At 42.6% G+C, this 22,392-nt stretch overlaps 1 protein-coding gene across 2 annotated transcripts in view; it reads left to right on the top strand.

The window, feature by feature from the left end:
• opn7b (opsin 7, group member b) overlaps positions 1-22,392 on the top strand; it is a 194,689-nt gene that overhangs the window by 19,187 nt on the left and 153,110 nt on the right. The gene's annotated exons all lie outside the window — the stretch shown is intronic.

Below are 22,392 nucleotides of genomic sequence, written 5' to 3'. Positions count from 1 at the left end.
GCATCTAAAAGGTTAAGACAAATTTATATATTTACTGTTTATGAATAGTCAGAGAGTCAGAGAATTAAGTGGAGAATAACTGAACTTGACAGACAGATAATCAGATCTGAGTGGATAAATGTGCTCTTTGAGTGACAGTAGCATCTGCCTTGTGACAATTTCAAAGGGGAATATTTGTGTCAAGGGGCTGGGTCTGTGACCCAGCATTTTGAGTTATTTTGTCATTTTTGATTACTTATGAGATAAGGTTAAGTTCAGGGGTTATTATTAGTTCGTCTTAGTTGAAGTTTAGTCTAGTTTATGTTATCCTCCATGTCTACTTGAGTCTTTTTCTGTTTATCATGTATTATCTCCTTGTCTGTGTAGGTTCCTCTTGTGTCTCTCTCCTCTGTGTCCCTCCTCCTCTCCTGCCCCTCTCTCTGTCTCTTGTGTCAAGCTTGCATGTTCCAGTTCATGTGTCTCCATGTTTCCTGCTTTATTTTGAAAGTCTTGTTTCCATGTTCAGTGTGTTTAGTTTTGCTTCCTCTGTGGTGTCATGTTCAATTCAATACAGTTCAATTCAATTTTATTTATATAGCGCCAAATCACAACAACAGTCACCTCAAGGCGCTTTATATTGTACAGTAGATCCTACAATAGTGGATATAGAGAAAAACCCAACAAACATATGACCCCCTATGAGCAAGCACTTTGGCGACAGTGGGAAGGAAAAAGTCCCTTTTAACAGGAAGAAACCTCCGGCAGAACCAAGCTCAGGGAGGGGCGGGGCCATCTGCTTCGACTGGTTGGGGTGAGAGAAGGAAGACAGGATAAAGACATGCTGTGGAAGAGAGACAGAGCTTAATAACAGATATGATTCAATGCAGAGAGGTCTATTAACACATAGTGAGTGAGAAAGGTTACTGGAAAGGAAAAACTCAATGCATCATGGGAATCCCCCGACAGCCTATGCCTATTGCAGCATAACTGAGGGAGGATTTAGGGTCACCTGATCCAGCCCTAACTATATGCTTTAGCAAAAAGGGAAGTTTTAAGCCTAATCTTAAAATCTTAAAATCCAAACTGGAAGTTGGTTCCACAGAAGAGGGGCCTGAAATCTGAAGGCTCTCCCTCCCATTCTACTTACTCTAGGAACAACAAGCAAGCCTGTAGTGCGAGCAGTGTTCATTTGTGTCAGCTGTGTTTCCCCAGGTGTTTCCACTTCCCTCATTACCCTTCTGTGTATTTAAGTCCTCTGTCGAGTTCTTGCCATCATTTATCCAGGTTTTTCCATGTCCAGGTTCTTATCATGCTCAAGGTTTTATTCTTTGTCTATTGTGTTTAGCATTTAGTTTTCCCAGTTTAGTTCTAGTTAGGTTTGCCTCAGTTTACCTCTGCCTTTTGCTTTGTACCTTTTCCCGGCCACAAATAAACTGCTCGCCTTTTGTGAAATTATAGTTTTATTCTAAGTGTCTGCATTTGGGTCCTCTTCGACCCTAAACACGGTCTGCCAAGGCAAGCTGTGACATTTAGTTTTTTTCTATCAGTTTTTCAGCAATATCACTTCCTCACATTGTAGTGAAAGCTCTTAACGACAGTAACAGAGAGGTCAGAGCTGCATGATCTATTTTCCTTTGGCTTCTTAGATTGTTTCAAAAACAACGCTACACTACATTTGTGATGTTTATTGACTTGTATTTTGGCGGTTAAACAGTTTGTATTTGGATATTCAAAATGGAGTGAGCCTGAAGATTTTTTCAGGCAGACATCCCAAGCTGCACTGCATCATACATAGGTAACATGCAGTTTCTTCGGGCCTTACAATTTGGTGTTGTTTTTAGGCTGCAAAGTTTCAAATTTCTCCATCTGACAGTTCTCTCACACCCCCTCCACCTTCATCCTACCATCCACCTGTAGACATTTAACTCTCTCCCTATATGTAATAAGTATCTTCATTTAACACAACATGAAAACAGTGCATACATTAATGTCAGATAAGTTCAATAAGAAACTAGACAAGCATTGTTTTTGTCTAACACAGATCTTCATGGCCACTAATAATTTTGCTTTAATGCACTGACTACAGACTGGTCTTTGGGCTGCAGGATACAAATGCTGACTGAATGAATGAATGAATGAAATTATTCCTCACTAGACAACCAAACGCATCATAGTTTCAGTTTAATGCATCCTGTCACAACTTTGAACAAACGCAAGCCTTTTTTCCTGGCTTTCTTTTAACCAACACTCACTGTAACATTGACACTACGAGTAGAGAACAGTTGCCTAAGGCAACATCTAATAGACTTCTGCTGAAATCCATTGGACTGTACATTGCAAAAAGGGTACCCAGTGTTTTAAGATTTGACTCGTGCTAACATTGGAACAACAGCTTATTTGTGTTCCAATCACCAATGACTGAATTTTTGTGGGGGAGGGGGGGGGTCTTTTATGTTGAAATGGACTATAATTTCTTAAATAAAAGTTTTTCAAAGTTTTTTTTATTAGCCAACGTATGTGACAAGCTGTGAGTGAGTGCTCTATTCAGGTATAGTGGAACTGTAACATTGTCATTGTGGATATATATTTTCCCTCAGCTACCTGGTAAATAATCCATCTGGATTGAGATAGCTTTTACTTTGAAAAGACTCAACAGGAATTTTCCTAAATTATGTCCTGTTCCACAGTGCCTCTAATTTGATTGTATTTAGAGGGTTAGGTTGACGCATGACTCATGAGGAATGATAATTGGTTGGTTTAGATGCCAGGAGGGAATGAGTAGGGTCAAAGACATTGAATAACTTTTGCTCTTGAGCTACTTAAATCTCAAGTGAATAAATAACTTTTTAAGGTTTACTTTATTTCCTTGTTTTATACAAAAAACACTCATCTTCCATGTTTCTACATAAACAGCTCCTCCAGCTAAAGTGGGAAACTGTGTAAAATAAAGTCCCTCAGACTTTTCTAAATTTCTGGCTTTGATTATATTGCATCTCTAGGACCTTGTCTCTTTAGAAGTATAGCCTTATCCATTTTTTATTGGACAACAGGTGCTAAATTTGAAATATGACGCATCAAGAAGCAAAATTCTGGACCTCAGTAATTCCCTGGTTACAGCCCTGGATTCAAGGTACAGCAAATGCTTGGAAGTCAATGGCTTTACTTTGGTAAATCTACTCAATGAGCAGTCTCAAGAGTCTAGTTTAATGTGTTTATTTCAGTATTCTGTCAGCATCTGTCCAAGAAATAATCTTCCACTGAATCAGTCTAATGATCTCTTCCCTTCTGCCCCCCTTTATCAATTACTTCATTTCCTTTGGTCAGTTTCATATCAAGATTCAGGGTCAAGCTGTTCGTCACCATAAATCCTATTTCCTTTGCCATGGAACTCACAATTTTGAATATAACCCAGCTTGTAAAGTAATTAGAAGGGAGTTTAGAAAGGGTCTGAAATTAGAAGTGAAACATTGGTGAAATATTTGTTTTATAGATGTCTGACCTTGATTTGAGGTGGGTGTAAATTACATTTATGAGCAAGCACTGGCATCCTGCCAGCACTTTATCTCTCTTGAAGCTTTTTGGCATGCACATGTTCTGCAGCTTTCACTCCATTACCGTGGATCAGCCAACAGACAATGCAAATGAGGTGTAGCTTTTCTCCATTGTAGCCATTTGATTAACCAAAATTAGATTCTTCAGTGTAAGCCTTCCTCTGGGTCACTGCATGCTATAATAAATGACTTCTTCACTCTGCAACATGAGAATAGTGCGGCTGTGCCATTTCAAAGGGAACAAATCGCTGTTAAAGTATATACTCACCAAACACACAGCTACAACTGGATAAAAATGTAAAAATTGTATAGTTTTTATAGTCATACGTTTTACATACATCTTTTTTTTATATGACGATTTGTGTTATATATTGGTTGAAGTAGAGAAAACATCAAATATTTAGCATACAGGTTTAATACCTAAGCTTATGTGTGATTCCCTAAGCTCTCATAAAGTACCAGTCATATAATTCCCAGCTAATCCCCTTTAAAAGTCAGTATCTGTGGGTGATTTTTGTCAAAACTTGGATGCATTGTTTTGCATCTGAGACCTTTGATATGTTTTTTTTACTATACCATAGCAAGTCTGATTTTTTTTTAATTTAACTGGAATATCTTTTGTGGGTTGTCAGTACTCTAAGTGTAACACAGGCTTTTATCATTGCCAGAGGATGAATTGGGAAACTGCACTATGTGTTGGACAATGTTGGTATTCTAATGTGCCAAGCCAACATGGTAAAATGCTTATAAACTATAAATGTGATTATAATAACTGTCAGACGATTTGTGTGTGGATTTCAGCATCTAGCTTCATATTTAATGTATGAAGCTAGATGTAAATAAATTTTTTTATTTATTTATTTTTTTTTTTAAATGACATCAGAAACAGCAGTATGCGACATTACGTGATGGCAGAGCTTCAGTTCATCCTTTGTCATTTTTTTTTTTTTTTTAATAAATAGGACAGGGGGAATGAATGAGAGAAAGAGGGGGAGAGAAAGAAAGAAAACCAAAGGGGAGAAGAGACGGTGAGAAGGGGGGGGAAGAGAGAGAAAAAAAAAAAAGAACTCCTGGGTCACCTGTATGGAGAAAAAAACAAACAAACAAAAAAAACAAACAGAGGAGACAGCAAACAACAAAGAGCAACATAATAATAGAGAAAACAAAGCACCATCACAATAAACTAGCTAGTCATAGATATCAATATTTACTAAATAATAAACGATATTGTGCAGCACGCAAGATAGACAGCGCACAGTGTGCTTTGAGGCAGCAGCCAAGAAAGCTTTAGTCCGCGTCTGTGAATACCCATGTGTGCATACCTGTGTGGATCAGCATGCTTGCATTCCAAAGGTTTCTCCATGTAATGATCTGCTAGGGAGTGTGGGGGGGCCACAGCCCCGTCCTCCAGGGTGTGAAGTGGGTATGGAGGAGATCAAAACTCCAGACATCCAGAGGCCCCCAGAACACAAGAGACCATGGAAGACCAACAGTGGGGCAGCCGCGCCACTGTTCCAGTAAGAGCTGAGGAGAGTCCCAGATGAGGGCTTGCCCAGCAGCCGCGGAGCAGAAGTCAGGGGGAGTTGCAGTGACGCGCCCGTGAGCTCCGCCGGCCCCCAGCTGTGCCTGAGTGACCGAGCCCCAGGCCGAGAGGCCGGGGGCACCCCACCTCCAAAGGGGCCCAAGCGAGCCCCAGGCCCCAGGCCCCGACAAGCGGCCGCCAAGGAGTGAGCCGGTGTGTACCCGGACGCCCACCCCCAGATACAAAGAACCACCAACACACCGACACCTGAGGGAGTCCGCCACCGGCAGGGGAAGTGGTGGTGGGTGGAGATAGGCCTCCAAACCTTGGAGGGCCTGAGGTGTCCCCAGAGAGGTGGCGTCTGATACCCAACCTGACATATAGACACAGACATACGGGCACACACAGACACAAACATCCATTCCCACCCTCATGCTCTCATATGCACTCACTCCACACTCAACCAACGTGGAGACAGACATAAAGAGACGCTGTACACACAATCACACTCCCCAAGCGTACTCTACAAACCGGGTCTAGGTACCCTTGCCCCTGGAGGGGGGAATTGCACCCAGACCCAGGTGGTGTTACCCTTTTCCCTGCGGTGGGGAGAGGCAGACCACCCCGACTCCGCAGCAGCAGGGAGGCCCCACACCCCAGACCGCAGTCGGACGGCCAACTCCTCCTACTAGCCCTCCGGCTCCAGCAGGCCGCAGAGAATGGGGGTGGGAGAAGACTCCAAACCTCCCTCCACCCGCTCATTGTAGTGTTGATGCATATGTGTTCTAAGGTGCAATTAAAACCCAGGAGGGCATGGAGCTAGCATAGTCCCTCCTGCTAGCCCTCAATGACTAAGTGTATTTAAAATTGAGAGGTGGGCAACGACGTCAGGGGTGAGGTATACACCCTGATGGTAATTTGGACTCCGTGATTGTGCCCACCCCCAAGATCCTATATGTATGTGTAATGAGAGTGTGAATAATGTGAATGTCTAAGTTGTGGGATAAAATTGAGGCAGAGGCAGCCAGAAGGGGACGGGGGGGGGGTAGCCTCCTCTGCACCCTGGTGACATACCCCCACTCCAAGGCCCTGCATGTGTGAGTGGTTGTGGAGGAGCGGGAAGAGGGAGCCAGCTGGAGATGGGGAGGGAAGGAAGGGAGGGGCAGGTAACCCCTCCCTGGGGCCAGCTCCCCCGCTGACCCCAGTAGGCACTCCCACCCTTCGCGACCCGCCAGGGAAGGGGGGCCCAGGCCCATCAGACCGGGGCCCAGTGCAGTAGCGCCCTCCGGCTCCACAGAGCCCTGGACAGTCCACCCAACCCCACCACAGAGAAAACTGCACCCACCCCACCATCCACACATCTTCCAGACTACATAAGACGGTAAACGCCCAGGCTGAGATCTTCCTCCACCTCTCCTGTATCTCCCCCTCCTGCAGAGAGTTCCTGAAGAGAAGAAAGCTCCTGCAAGATGTGACCATCCCCCCCACCAGTTGAAGAGCCCCCCAGGCGGCTCGACGCACCGGCGGCACCCTGCTCCAGGGCCGGGCCCCCATGCACCCACCCGCCCACAACCCCGGCAACACACCAACCAGGACCCAAGCCCCCGAGGCCCGGCCCGGGCCCCAGCCCAGAGACGGAGCGCCCCCAGAACCTCACGCCCATCCCGGACCCACCCAGGGGCAGCCAGGTTGCCAGGTCCGTAACCCACGTCCGTCAGCACAGACCCTCCCCTAGCCCCGCTGCACGCAGCCGCGAGGAAACAGTCACCTGAGAGCCAACAGAGCCCCCAACCGGACGTGACCGCTACCCCGGGTTGAGCCCCCCAAGGAAGATGCCTCCGGGGAACCCCCCGACGCCCTAAGCCTGTCCCTACCCCCTCACCAATCACAACAGTGAAGGCGGGACCAAACTATGACCCCCCACCCCCACTAGGTGATGGAGCTGATAAAAGGGGCCCAGAGCAATTGATCTAATGTGGTGGCAGAGGCTGTATCGAGACTAATGTAATCTAATAGATAATTTCTATATTGGTTAGAATTAAGATTATTTTTATTTTTCCAGTTCATGAGGACTGTTTTCTTGGCTATGCATAGGGCAGTGAAGATCATATGGGCTATATTCTTTTCTGAAGTGACATTATCTAAGCTGCCCAGTAGACACACTAAGGGGGAAGTTGGAATGTTACATTTCAGACACTTTGATAAGTCTTCACATATCTCGCGCCAAAACTTTTGCACTGGTGGACAGAACCAAAGAGCGTGGATGTAATTGTCTGGTGTATTGCCTTGACAGTGTGAGCAGTTGTTGGAAGATGTAAAGCCCATCTTGAACATCCGATGACCTGTATAGTGCACTCTATGAAGTATTTTGTATTGTATTAATTGCAGACTGGGATTTTTAATTAATTTAAAAGTTTTTAAGCAAATCTGAGACCAGAAGTTTTGGTCTAGGTTGACTGATAAATCTGCTTCCCACTTTGCAGTAGGAAGGGATATTGATTCATCTAATTTAGAAAGTGTTCTGTATATTTTAGATAATAATTTGGGGGATTTAAGAGTAAGAAAATGTGCCGCACTTAGTGGTGTTTGTAATTCAACTTGACTGAGGTTAAATTTCTTTTTTACTATGGATTTAATTTGTTGATATTCTAAAAACCTTGTCTTGTTGATCCCATATTGTGCAACTAGTCTGTCAAATGGAATAAATTCTGTTCCCTCTAATATATGTTCTAAGTATTTAATTCCTTTACAACTCCATTCTGGGAAATTAATCATATTATTGTTTTGTAATATGTCAGGGTTATTCCAGATAGGTGTACGTTTGCATGGGATTAATGAAGACTCCGTTATTTTTAGAAACTCCCACCATGCTGTTAGAGAAAAGCTGATGTTGATACTTTTAAAGCATTCATGTCTTTTGATGTTTGAGCTAATAAATGGTAGGTCTGAAATCTCTAGATCCTTGCATAGTGCCTGTTCAACATCTAGCCAGGGCTCAACTAAGAAGGTATGTTTTAACCATTCTGAGATGAACTGAAGCCTGTTGGCTAAGAAGTATTGGTGAAAATTAGGCAGATCTAATCCTCCTCTATCCTTGGTTCTTTGTAGCGTTTTTAAGCTAATACGCGGGGGTTTATCTTTCCAAAGGAATTTGGAAATATATGAATCCAGAGATCTGAACCAATCTTGTGATGGTTTGTTAGGGATCATCAAAAATAAGTAATTTATTTTTGGCAAGATCATCATTTTTATAGTGGCGACCCTTCCCATGAGTGATATGGGTAAAGATTTCCATCTAGTCAGATCGCCTTCTACTTTCTTTAGAAGTGGGATGTGGTTTAGTTTAGTTAAGTCTGAAAGCTTAGGAGAGACATTAATACCTAAATATTTAATATTTCCGGATTGCAGTGGGGCAGAGGAAGAATTATGGAAGGAGCAGTTAATGGGGAGAACTGTAGATTTTGGCCAGTTAATTGAATAATCTGAAACTCTTGAAAACCAGTTTATTAAAGTAATTACCTCAGAGAGGTTGGTTTGTGTGTTTTGCAGAAAAAGCAACACATCATCCGCATAGAGACTGATTTTATGTTCTATGTTCTTACATTTTATGCCCTTAATTGTTGTAGCCTGTCTAAATGCTGCTGCTAGAGGTTCGATAAAAATTGCAAAAAGTGAAGGGGAGAGTGGGCATCCCTGTCTGGTGCCCCTCAGGAGACAGAAGCTGGAGGATGTCTGGTCATTTGTTCTGATACGAGCCGTTGGGGAATTGCATAATATTCTTATCCAGTTTATGAAAGAGTTTCCAAAACCAAATTTGTGTAAAGTTGCGAATAAAAATTTCCAATTAACTCTGTCAAATGCTTTTTCTGCATCTAGAGATAATATTATGGTTTCGATGTTTTTATCGTATGAGTAGTCTATTAAATTAAGTAATCTACGAGTGTTTGTTGAGGAGTGCCGACCTTTTATGAAACCAGTTTGGTCAGGATGAATTAAGAGGGGGGTCATTTTCTCTAATCTCTTTGAGAGAGCTTTGCAGATTATTTTAAGGTCTACATTTAAAAGAGAAATTGGACAATAGCTTGAGGGGAATAAAGGGTCTTTGCCTGGTTTTAGCAGGAGACTAATGTTGGCAGAATTCATATTTGGTGGTAGTCTGCCCTTTTCCTCGATTTCCTGCAACATGCTGTGGAATACTGGTGCCAAAATTGTCCAGAATTCTTTGTAGAATTCTGCAGGGAAGCCGTCTGGACCTGGAGCCTTATTATTGGGCATACTTATCAGGGCTTCCTGGAGTTCACTTGGCGTCAGTGGCGAATCCAGTTCCATTGCTTGACTGTCTAGTAATTTTGGAAGAGTTACGTTGTCAAGAAACAGATCAATTTCATTTTTAGATGGGTTTATTTGTGGTGAGTATAAAGTGTCATAGAAGTCCCTAAAAATGTTGTTTATTCTTCCAGGATCATATATTGTGTTCCCCGATAAATCTTTAGCAGCACATATAGTTATTTTTTCTTTATTTATTTTTAGCTGGTTAGCTAGAAATCGACCTGATTTGTTACTGTGTTCAAAATTCTGCAAGCGAAGTCTTTGTATAAGGAATTGTGTTTTTTTATTGATAGTTTCATTTAATTCTAGTTTTGTTTTGCATATTTTGTTCAATGTTTCCTGATCTTGGTGGGACGCGTAGGCTTCTTCTAGTGATTTGATGTTTTTTTCTAATTCCTGAATATTTTTGTTTTCTTCTTTCTTTTTGTGTGATGAGAAAGAAATTATTTTACCTCTCATCACAGCTTTCCCTGCTTCCCATAGAACAGAAGCAGATATTCTGGGAGTGTCATTAAAGTCTAAATATGAAGTCCATTCCTTTTTAAAGTATTTAATAAAGTCTTCATCTTTAAGTAGTGATATATTAAATCTCCAGTTTTTACTTGGCGTAGTATTATTCTTGTGCATTAGTGTTAAAGATACAGGAGCATGATCGCTGACAGCTATAGGATGAATCTCAGTGTCTGAAATGTCACACAGCAGTGAGCTGCTGACCAAAAAATAATCCAGACGAGAGTAAGAGTGATGAACATGCGAGAAAAAAGTATATTCCTTACTGGTGGGGTGAAGAGAGCGCCATGCATCGCAAAGACCAAAGTCGTTCATATACTGTTTGATTATATTTGTGGACTGCCAATTACGCTGAGTTCCTGTTGTGTTGAGCCTATCCATTTCTTCATTTAGTCCAAGGTTGAGGTCACCGCCAAGAATGAGTGTGCAATCAAGGTGTTCAGAGAGTGCACTAAAAAAACCGTGGAAGAATGAGGGTTCATCAACATTTGGACCATATATACTAACAATACATAGTTTTTTGTTCAATATTGATAGTTTAATAATTAGAAATCTACCCTCTGGATCTATAACTGTATCGAGTACTGTAAAATTAACATTTTTATGTATTAAAATTGCTACTCCCCGTTGTCTAGAATTATAACTGGCTGCAAACACGTTAGGAAACTCAGGTGTTTTAAGTTCATTTAAACCTGTGACAGGTTTGTGAGTTTCTTGGAATAAAACAACATCTGCCTGTAGTTTTTTAAGCTGGTTAAATATTTTTAACCTCTTTCCTCTGGTGCCAGCTCCATTTACATTCCATGTGACAAACCTCAGCATGCCCTTAATTGTGCGTGTATGTCTAATGATGTATGCTGGGTGTTTCGTTTAGACAGGTGGAGAGAATATGGAAACATCCCTTGTTTGTAAATAGAAAGAGAAAAAGAAGTGTGGTGAGAGACTCCATAAGTCTGACTATGTGTGTGAATATTGTAAATAAATTAAAAGTTAAGTTCAATTGCAACCTTACCCACAGATAAATTTCATTTTCTTGAAAACCCTTAAAATATCCTTTTTCCAGGGAGTTGGCTGGGCTCACAGGCTTAGCAGGTGACTTTGGGTTGCAAGGCAGTCAGGGTTTGACTCCAACCCGAGGCCCTTTGTTTTCTTTTCTTCCCCCACTCTCTTTCTCTTCTTCACTGCACTGTACAATAAAAGCAGACTTAAATCTTATTTCAGGTGTTATGACTGTTTTAAGTGTAGGATGTGAGAATGGAGCTGACAGGAAGGAGGAAAAGTGAAAGACCACAGAGACGATACATGAATGTAATGAAGGAGGACATGCAGAGGGTTGGCGTGACAGAAGAGGATAGGGTGAAATGGAGGTAGATGACTCTGCTGTTGCAACCCACAAAAAAGAATAAGAAAAAAGAAGTTTTTGTTTCCTTCAGGAAGAACAACTTAAAAGAGGTTTTGACTTTTCAGGAAGAGCCATCAGCGGGTCTGCATTCTTTCCAGCACTATGGAACATAGCAAGTTGTGTACAAAACATGACTCCATGACTCCATCTGCTTTAATTGTTTGTGGTTTGTGATCTTCACTATGCAAAATGCATTGTAATCTCTATTCCTGCTGTAAACATCAGCATAATTGCAAAGTGTGTATATTAGCATGCTGACATTTAGTTTAAAATAAAAAACCAAAAAGTTTTAAGTACAAACTCGACAGTTTGACTACAATAGAATATATTTTTATTGCTTTGATTGAAAGTCAGTGTTTTCGGTTGAGAAGCAGAACCGCATACATCATCATACATATTTTATAACTTAAAGTGTATGACATATTCAGTGCCAAGGTTCTGGAAAAAGGGAAGAAAGTACTGTGCCAAACAAGGATTTGAGTTTTCTTTGTAACGGAAAGAACCACATCATTGAATAAAGTCATTGATTGTGTAATACTGCTAAAAAAGGATCCCATTAATGTCCTCATTCTGTCATCAGCTGACTGAATTAACTATTATAGTTCAAGAAGACTCCTTTGGCTGAACTCTTATGACACAGTATAGCCTATTGTTCAGCTCCCATGTGGACGTTAAACAATAGCCTGAATGCATGAATCCTTCATATGCAGTGTTCTTATCAAGTACTCGAGAGTACATAAAGGTACACGTAAAGGTATACGTTCCTTCAAGTATGAGATATTTTTGTCTTGTGTTTTATTATAAAGGTGTCCTCTTTCCATAATCTTTTTCTTAGGGGTGAATAGCCGGGGTGTCAAATCTAGTGTCCGGGGGTCAGAATTGGTCTGATAAAGATTCAATTTTGGTCCGCTGGATGGCTTCGGACAATATGAAGTAGGACAAATTTTGGACTTCCCCCATAGCCATTCACAATACACCAAGATAATTAATTTATAGATTTCTGTGATTTTCCATTTTACTGCTTACAATTTAGGAAGTAAATTTACAATTTTTTCATTCACTACAGGAGCATTTCTTTATCACGTAGAAACTAAGAGATGCTGTTGAAATTGTCCTTCTTTCTCTTTTATCTTATTGATTAAATGCATAGATAGTTTAAGAAAGAGATAGTTTAAGAGTTTAAGAAAACATTTTTAACAGTGTCCATCAAACAAGGAAAATGGTATATAAAAATGGCACGCAAGTTTTGGATGTGTTTGTATGTTTGGGCCCTTTTTTTTGGTAATCCTTCACAGCCTGTTCTTATAACCAGTGAAATATGGAGATACTTGTAACTTTTAACCATGATATAAACATGGGTTTGATGTACGTAAATATGCGATTGTCATTAAAGTTTTACTTATTGAATTGCAAAATTAAGCAGTGTCTTATGAAATTTGTACACTTTTTGAAACAGTTTCTTCATTGTTGTCTTACACAAGGCTCCTTGTATATTATAAAAGCATTTGTGACCCCCTTTTCCCCTCTCTCTGTGTAACTGGTCAGTTCAGCAGTTCATAGAAAACAAACAAAAATGCTATTGTGTGTTTTGGTTTTATTCTTCCTCAGTGATATCCTCGTGGAAAACAGCAGGCCAAATACTTCATTTGTTGTTTATTGTGAGGTTAAAATAAAGCACTGATCTGAAGTGTTCAATCTTATCTATCTTGACCTCATCTAAGGAGATCTGTAGAGCAGTGACTCTGCCTGAGGTTACAGTGATAATGTCTTCTTGGATTAATTTAGTAAGTCGTCTTTTGCTTTTTTGTTTTCTGTTCATTCCATTGCAATCAGGATGTTAGAGCCTTGAAGGCCGTTATGCTGAAGTTCATGACTGGCTAACTTGTAATGTAATATAAAAAAAAATTTATAATTTATTTATTTTGGAACAACAGAGCATTTTGTAGCGAATCGGGGAAACGGATTACTGAAAGTTGTGGTGGCTTGCAGAGATGTGGTTTACATGGTAATTGCAATGACATGCTTAAAAGTGTTTCCTTTGCAAGTGATCCTGTTTTTGAAATGCTTTTTATTTTACCAGAATACTGTCATTGGGTGATGTGATGATGTGAAATAATGCAGTCATTGTCCTCACTGGTCATGTTACATGACTAAACAGCCCCTCACACATTGACACGTGGATACAGGATCTGGACTGATAACATCCACAGTGGGTGTCACATGTTTGCAGCAGATCTGTGTGTAAAGTCTTCTATGATCAGGGTTGTTCTGGTGCATCACTTGTACACTCGGTCGGATGGGGATCAGGGCAGTTTTGCTGTGCTGTTTTTTCTAGCTATTCTTGAGCAGTGTGGTGGGGTGCATTATCATGCTAGAGGAAGGTCACTAGTGTCAGGGAATGCCATTCCCATGAGTGGGTTTGCTTGGGGAGAAATGGAGTTTAGATGCATGCCAAAATAATATAGACATGAATGCCAGAAACCAAGAATATCCAGCAGAAAATAGCTTCAGCATCAGCATTATTCACTTGACCCGTCAGTGGTTTTGATAGTGTGGCTGGTGTGCATACAGTACTATACAATACAGTTTGAATACCCAAACAGAATAAATATTCCCCATAAAAGTCCTTAGTATTTGTAACTTATTTAAGTTGGTTCCTTTATGCTTTGCGTTTGTCATGACAGAAATGTGTGCATATCAAAAATGTTGATTTCCAATCTGAAATGGTTCTCTGCAGACAGTTGGCATTTCAAAAGTGTGTGGTTATCTTCTCAGACATGTCCAGAAAGCTTCCAGGGTGGTTCTTATTTTTATGATACTCCCTGGACGTTCTAACCACTTGAACTGCTGCACCACTTCCAACTTCTGCTTCAAACTGACCTGAATTTAATGTGAAGGATGATCACTGAGAATCGTTTACAGCAAAAACATTTCAGTTAAACAGCCCACCATAGTGTAGAAGGTGAAGGGTGAGAACCATGGGCGATTCTAGGATCAGAGCTTTGGGGGTGCTGAGCACCCAGAGAGCTGCCCAGCCAGCCAAGATACACTTTACTTGTCACAATGAGACTAGGGGTGGGTTTTGATAATCGATTTATCGATTAAAATCGATTATGGCTTGGATAACGTGATGTGGATTCATTAAAATCCTGAATCGATTTTGCCCGAAACGCCAGAATCTCAGGTTAAACCTCACAAAATTTCAACAACCACCAAACAGCTAAAACAGTAAATGAGAGCAGGTACACGGATTCTGCACAAAGACGTAAACACAAAGCGCGGACCCGCCGACAGATCAGAATCAGTGAGATGCCACCTTTCTCACCCGACGGCACGGACACGGTCGGGGCTGAAAGCCGACAGCTCGCTGATTCTGATGTTTCGGCGGGTCCGCACTTTGTGTTTACGCCCTTTTTGCGCTGATTCTAAAGCTGTTCGTTTTATCTCTCTCCAAACAATACTGACCGAACCAGCAGCAAAAGAAGATCCCAACTACACTTCACAAAAACATCGTCATGAATTCCCTCTGACTTTTGCTGTTTTGCTTCCTCCACACTTCATGCACAGCTCTCTCTCTCTCTCTCTCTTACTCTCTCAGTATACTTCAAGAACAGTTTCCCATTTAAAAATCTGTTTTCTGCATTATTCGCTTGCTTGTTACGCACAAGTCTACCGTTGTTTACAGGCTGTCGGCCGCTGTTTTTTTCCTTTTACTTACTTCCGAAAAGAAAACCTAATTTCTGCCGTTCAATAGTCTTCTGAACAAATTTAAACTTTTTAAAATTATACAAAATGCAAAACGCCATGTCTCTAATAAAACCGCTGTAACTTCAGAGGTAATGTTCATATGTTGATTAATGGTTTTCTTTTGTTTTTGATGTACTGCAGAATATTTGTACAAAATCCCAGGCCTGGAAAATCACCTTCATGTTTTTCTGTGTTTTATCTTCAGCTACTTTGACACAAAGGCATCTGCTGTGATGCTCACACCTTTGATAAAGTGTGGAAAGTGTCAGCTTCCTTTTTATAGATACAAAAATATGTAAATGTACTGATCTGAATTATAATATTCCTAACTGTCTGAGGCAAAATTTCCCAGATTTAAATCAAATTGAATCAATTCGATCCACGATTTGATTCGACACCTTGTGAATCGGAATCGAATCGATTCTAGGAAAAAGTGACGATACCCAGCCCTAAATGAGACTTCTTCCCTGTCTCTGTCAGTCCCTGCATCAGTTATGCATCCAATACAGATGCATAAAAAACACTCCCAAAACAGAATAAATTATTACAAATAAATTATTACAAAATATATAGAAAAAAAAAAATAAAAATAAAGGCAACTTTGCCTGTGGTGAACGTATACAATGCATGAAAAAATCTTTACTGCAGATACTAATTTGACTAATTTAATAATACTAATTTTGTGTTGTAAGATTTATGACTTTCATGCTTTCATAGTGGTACTTAGGAGAGCTTGACATTTTTTATCAGGTGGTACACACTGTAAAAAGTTTGAGAAACACTGATAAAGTAAGTGTATGTGTGCTTTTGGAAAACATTTAAAGCTGCTGTACATAGTCTTTGAAACAAGCTAGCTAGACTATAAACAGAGCACTCTGCTTCTCTTTACAGCTCCTCACGTACGTACTGCGGCAGTCATAGAGACAACTGGACGGTCCAAAAGTTGGCCTACCTATTACTGGCTGAGGTTTTAGTAGAGTTGTGGCTGAACCACATAAAAATATATCATTAATTTTCATCTCCCCAATCAATTATAATGTTATGTTGGAATGTTGTTAAAGAGGGTCAAAATGTTTCAACCCAGTTTGTTTTGCAGATTCTGTATAGCAGCTTTAATATAGGGAGAACACAACTTCCAGATTGTGTTGAGTAAAATCAGGTTTTTTCACTTTGTCGGTTTAACAGTTTTTGTTTTGCCTGTCACTGTTCCCTGTCTGTTTTCTTACCTGGTTCTTCCTGACCTTGCCCTTTCTCCTCACATTCCCCTCGTTCCTCTCTCCCTGTTCGGACTGACAATCATACACAGATTGTATTCAATTAGATGAAAAATGACATTAATATGAAAAAAAAACTATTAAGCTCACTAACAAAAAGTCCTCTCTCAGTGTACTTTCAACCAAAAGGCAAATAACCAAACCACATGAACATCTAATAAAAGATATAAATATTAAAACACTGATCCAACATTATTCTTGATTGACGGATCATTTGATTTTACACTTTTACCTGAATGTGACTTCCTTATATCCATTATAAACCTGGCTGTCTCTCTCTACACAAACACACACACACAACAGGAGTTATGAGGTTAATGGGCATCCAGTCAGTTAGCTACTGTCCTGTAAAGTAGCCACAGGACACAGGTGTGAGGACAGCAATACTTTTATTAATACTGTGGTTTTCAGTTCACTGGGACACAGTCACTCCCGCTCTCTGCTGTCACGTCCGCCCTTCCACCTCCGACTGTCACTGTGAACATATAAAGAGTGACAATCACATTCACTTCTCAGCACACCTGTTCACCCCGCCCCTGCGCCACCCCGGGAGCTCACTGCGTCACCCCTCCTCTGCAGCCGGCCAGAGACCACACCCACGCCACAGTATCCATTTCAAACAGGACAGTGGTAACAACAGTAGGCTAAGGACAATTTTAGGTTTTAGATTTTAAATAGTTTATAAATTTCAATGGGAGCAACAGGACGGTCAAATGTCGCTGATTTTACTACAGAGCAGGACGGATTGTAGGGTAGCAAACATCGTCGTTTTCAACACTGCAGGTTACCTGGGTGTAATGTTTTTCAGCTAAGAAGTGTCATGAATCGCTGTGTGGCAGGCAAGCAGGAGTGGTGGACCCAAAATGCAGAACTCAGACACGGAAGTGAAACTTAAAGCGCAGCTTTATTGCTGGGAAAAACCTCCTACAAACTAAACTCACCAAAAGAAAACCAAAAGTCAGAACAGAGGAACCAAGGACTGAAACACTGGAAAGAAACACTAAACTGGAGCAGGAGACCAAACACTAGGAACATACACTCAACAAAAATATAAACGCAACACCTTTGTTACTGCTCCCATTCCCCATGGGATGGACGTAGAGACCTAAAATTCATTCCAGATACACAATATAACCATCCCTCCCAAACAGTGGTCACAAATCAGTCCAAATGTGTGGTAGTGGGCACATCTGCTATATTGAGATAATCCATCCCACCTCACAGGTGTGCCACATCAGGATGCTGATCTGACATCATGAGTAGTGCACAGGTGTACCTCAGACTGCCCACAACAAAAGGCCACCCTGGAATGTGCAGTTTTTTGCGCTATTGGGGGTCTGGGGACCCAGAACCGGTCAGTATCTGGTGTGACCACCATTTGCCTCATGCAGTGCAACACATCGTCGCATGGAGTCTATCAGATTGTCAATTGTGGCCTGTGGAATGTTGGTCCACTCCACTTCAATGGCTGTGCGAGGTTGTTGGATATTCGTGGGAACTGGTACACGCTGTCGTATACGCCGGTCAAGCACATCCTGAACATGCTCAATGGGTGACATGTCCGGTGAGTATGCTGGCCATGCAAGAACTGGGACATTCTCAGCTGCCATCTGCCCTGAACAATGTGAACCATGATTCATCCGTGAAGCGCACACCTCTCCAACGTGCCAGACGCCATGTGAGCAATGTGAGCATTTGCCCACACAAGTCTGTTACGGCGACGAGCTGGAGTCAGGTCAAGACCCCAATGAGGACGACGGGCATGCAGTTGAGCGTCCCTGAGACGGTTTCTGACAGTTTGTGCAGAAATTGTTTGGTTGTGCAAACCAATTGTTCCAGCAGCTGTCTGGGTGGCTGGTCTCAGACGATCTTGGAGGTGAACCTGCTGGATGTGGAGGTCCTGGGCTGGTGTGGTTACACGAGGTCTGCATGTTGAGGGTACGACGCGACACTGACACAGAGAAACACAGGGCTTAAATACACAGATGGCAGTAATCAAGGGATGAGAGACAGGAGGGGAACACACCTGGGAGAAATCACAGCTGACGAGACAGGGGAAACGTAAACTGAGCACACTCACATACGACAGACCTTCACAATAAAACAGGAAACTCAGACACATGGAACCAGACAAGACATTGAACTAAACAGACAGATTCACAAACAGATGGGGTGACACCATAGACAGACAGAGACACAGACTCAAAGGCAGACCAAATATAACACATAGAACTCAAACAATAATAATCATCATCATAAACTAGAAAATGATAACTAAAAGCGCTGGGTCACCGACCCAGGACCATGACAAAAAGAAACATGTTCTGACTCCAACCTAACTATATAAAGAGTAACTGAAGGTTAAATGCAGCTAATATGTCCTGTTTTAAGCCAGGCACTCACACCTCTGCTCCGCAAAACAAACCATTTTGGGAAGGGGGGAGGCAATGTTCCCTCTAAGCTGCACACGTGCGCAATTGCGCACTGCTGGCACGGTCTCTGCGCACAGAAAATCTGCGTTGCGCACAAAAAAATCTAACCTGAATTGAAAGTAATGTAGCGTCCCTCGACAGAAGACACAGACGATCAGCGTTCCAGTTACCGGTGTTTATTTAGAAGAGTAACACGGGCTACTGTGGGCCGTAGCCAACGCCAAAACAACAGCGAAAAAGTGCCTCTCAGCAACAGCACAACCCCCGACACTCTCCTTCTCTTCCGCCACACACACTCTCTAACCCCCACCCCCCGAACACTCTCAGCCAACCACACACCTGCTCTCCTCCAGACTCTCTGTCATTGGTAGCTGATCTGATTGACAGGCCAACCGGCCTCTAGACTACTGCACATTCAAGGACACTCAGTAAATCACCATGCTGCGGGTGTGGTCCAACTATGCCATAAGTAACTGGCAATTCTGAACACAAAACACTGATAACACAACAGTCAACTAACTTGTAACCCAGTCCGTTACATTACCCCGACCCGTCAAAGTCCCTCGCCCACGAGGGTGGATAAAGTCTCTCACTCTATGGTGCCTCCTTGGGCGAAGGTGCCCGGAGGGAGGTGGGGGAGGGGCCACGCCCAAAGTGGCTGTGGGCCCAGGGCTCACAGGACTCACAGTAGGGGCTGTCCCAATGGTGGTGGCAGAGTCTGTATGGGTGGAGTCCATGTCCGTCTGCGGCCCACCCTGTTGTGCCAGTGAAGTGGCCGCACCCCGATAGGGAGCCAGTCTGTCCCGGTGCAGGGCGACTCTCCGTCCCCTTGGGGGCAGTTACCCTATACACCACTTCCCCCAGACGTTCCAGACCCTACAGGGTCCAACCCAGTCACTGTTCAGCTTAGGGCATCTGCCCTTTTTCCCCTGGGGGCTGCACACCCAGACCAGTTCCCCCACCTTAAAATGTCGGCCTCTGGAATGGACGTCGTAGTTCCTCTTCTGCCGCGCCCCCGCACTTATCAGTTTCCTCCTAGCAAAGTCATGAGCAGAATCCATGCGATCCTGGAGCTTCCTCGCATAGTCAGGACCTGGTTGGTCCCCATCAGCATCCCTGGCCAACATCAAAAGGGCAGGGAAGCACGAAGTGGAGTCTTGGACCGCCGAACGATATGCCATGAGGACCAGGGGAACATGACTGTCCCAGTCACGTTGGTGTTTAGCCGTCACTAGCGCCAGTTGCTCTGCCAGTGTACGGTTAAATCTCTCAACGAGTCCATCACTCTGTGGGTGGAGGGGAGTTGTACGGGTCTTATGGGAGCCTAGTTTCTCGCACATGGCCGCGAACACACGGGACTCAAAGTTCCTGCCCTGGTCCGTGTGGATTACTTCAGACACCCTAAATCTGCTGAAAATCCCCTCCACCAGGGCATCCACAATTGTCTCGGCCTCTTGGTCAGGTAAACTGTATGCCTCTGGCCACTTTGTGAAATAGTCCATAGCTGTGAGGATATAGCGGTTTCCCCTTTCTGTGCGGGGAAAAGGACCCAGGATGTCCATCCCCACCCTCTCCATAGGGTACCCTGAAGGAAACTGTTGCAGTTGGGCATGGGATTTGGCTGTGGGTCCCTTCCGTGCTGTACAGCTGTCACAGCGGCGGCAAAAGTCCTCTACATCCCGTCTATGTCGGGCCCAATAGAACCCCTGCCGGAGGCGGCGGAGTGTTTTGGTGACACCAAAGTGGCCAGACCCTGGGGCCCCATGCACTGCGCGAAGCACCATCTCCTGCAGGGCCCGCGGGACAACCAGCTGCCACCTCGTCTCGCCCGTAGCCGGTTCCTTCCAGTCCCTTTGCAGCACTCCATTGTGCCGCCGCAAGGCATTAAACATGGACCAGAGTCCCTTTGTGGCCCGTGACAACATGGCGATTTCCTCCCATTGGGGTTGTCGCTGTTCCTCAATCCACCCAAGCACTGGCTTGATGTCAGCATCCTCCTCCTGTTGACGTCTCCACTCCGCTGCATCCAGCCTCTGACTGGATGGCCGTTCCTCCACCCCCGTCACAGCACACTTGGTACCAATTGGTTTGGTACCAAATGCCATAAGTAACTGGCAATTCTGAACACAAAACACTGATAACACAACAGTCAACTAACTTGTAACCCTTGTAATGCGATTTACATTTGTATATATGCAGCTAATCAACGTCGTTGACAGACTATGACAGCGTCCTTATGTGCCGACACCCGTGTTTTAGCTAGCAAAGCGGCGTGGCTGATGTGGAGTGAAGCCACGTTAATAACAACGTGGACAACCATTGGAGATGTGTGAGCAGGACAGATGGAACAATTGACGGAAAAAGTGTGGACTTTATACCAGTTTTTAAATTGTGTTGATAGGCCACGTAAAACCAGAGTTATGATAAAAAATATCTGCAATGTTTGGTTTCCTTGCTGAATACTACCGTTGTTTATATTTACTGCGGGAAGAAACGGTAAAAACTGCGTTTTATAAGAAAAAAGGCTCGAAAGCGCTCTCCACCTGTGAGCAAAAACAAACTCAACCCCCCTCTCCCTTTCCTATTCGTCCAAAAAAGTACCATGTCGACCAATCAAAAAATGATATGGCAACGTGGCATCTAGTTGTTAAGAAACGGGGGGAAGTTTTAGGAGTGACGGCGGTGCTTTGAGATGTGAGACATTTAAGACGTTTAGCGCAAATCTTGTGTAGTTAGTGTGTAGTGTAGTTTTGTTGTGTGTCAGAACAATGAGGCGACTGCTGAATGTTACAGGTGACACATCTCCTGTTGTCAGGCCTGCAGGTATCAGCAGGTATCAGACTGTTGTTCTCCTTTATCTCATAGTGGACAGAAATATTTTTTGGAGTGTCACAAATGATTTGTGTGGCATCAAATTTGACGCAGAACAACTGATTGTTCTGTAAATAGTTTGAAATGTTTATTTAAAAATGCCTTGGCTGCATTTAAAAAAATATAGCTGCAAAAAACTTTGCTGTTTGCCAAACTGAGTTACTTTTTTGAAAAAGTAACTATATAATTAATTGCCCAGCATTGGTCATTATATACTATATTTTGCAGACAGGACCCTCTCCCAGACCACAGACTCATACTCATAATACAAGTCAGAGCTTTATAAAAAAGAAAAGAAAAGAAAAAAGTAAGTTGTGTTTTCGAAATTGGAGTTCAAGTTATTTTTACTTCCAATATTAGTAACATGCTACACAGGTCAATGACTAGATTTTGTTTTAAATTTTCATTGTAAGTGGGTTAAAGCAGTTAATTAAAAATAGTCTAACATAAATGTAAATGGTGTAATTTGATTATTTTAATAAACCATGTAATTTGGATGGATTAGATGCCGGTGTGACCACAGCGCACACGTCTGATGTCGCTCATAGTGATCCAAGGGACCGCTCAGGGAGTTTGTGTGTTCGCTCAGACACATGAAAAGCTAGAGGGAACATTGGGGTGGGGGGGGGGGTGTATCTATACTTTCGTTGTTGAAATGTTACGTTTCAACCAAGTACTGTAATCTTTTTATATTTTTAGTAGTGTGTCACACAAACAGCAAATATTGTGAAAAAAAGGAAGATATCTTTGGGGGTACTTCATTTTGGCTAAAATC

The sequence above is a fragment of the Maylandia zebra genome, linkage group LG20, assembly GCF_041146795.1.
Source record: "Maylandia zebra isolate NMK-2024a linkage group LG20, Mzebra_GT3a, whole genome shotgun sequence".
Lineage (NCBI taxonomy): Eukaryota > Metazoa > Chordata > Actinopteri > Cichliformes > Cichlidae > Maylandia > Maylandia zebra.
The sequence above is the reverse complement of the archived record's forward strand: the minus strand, read 5'-3'. Positions and strand labels throughout refer to the sequence as shown.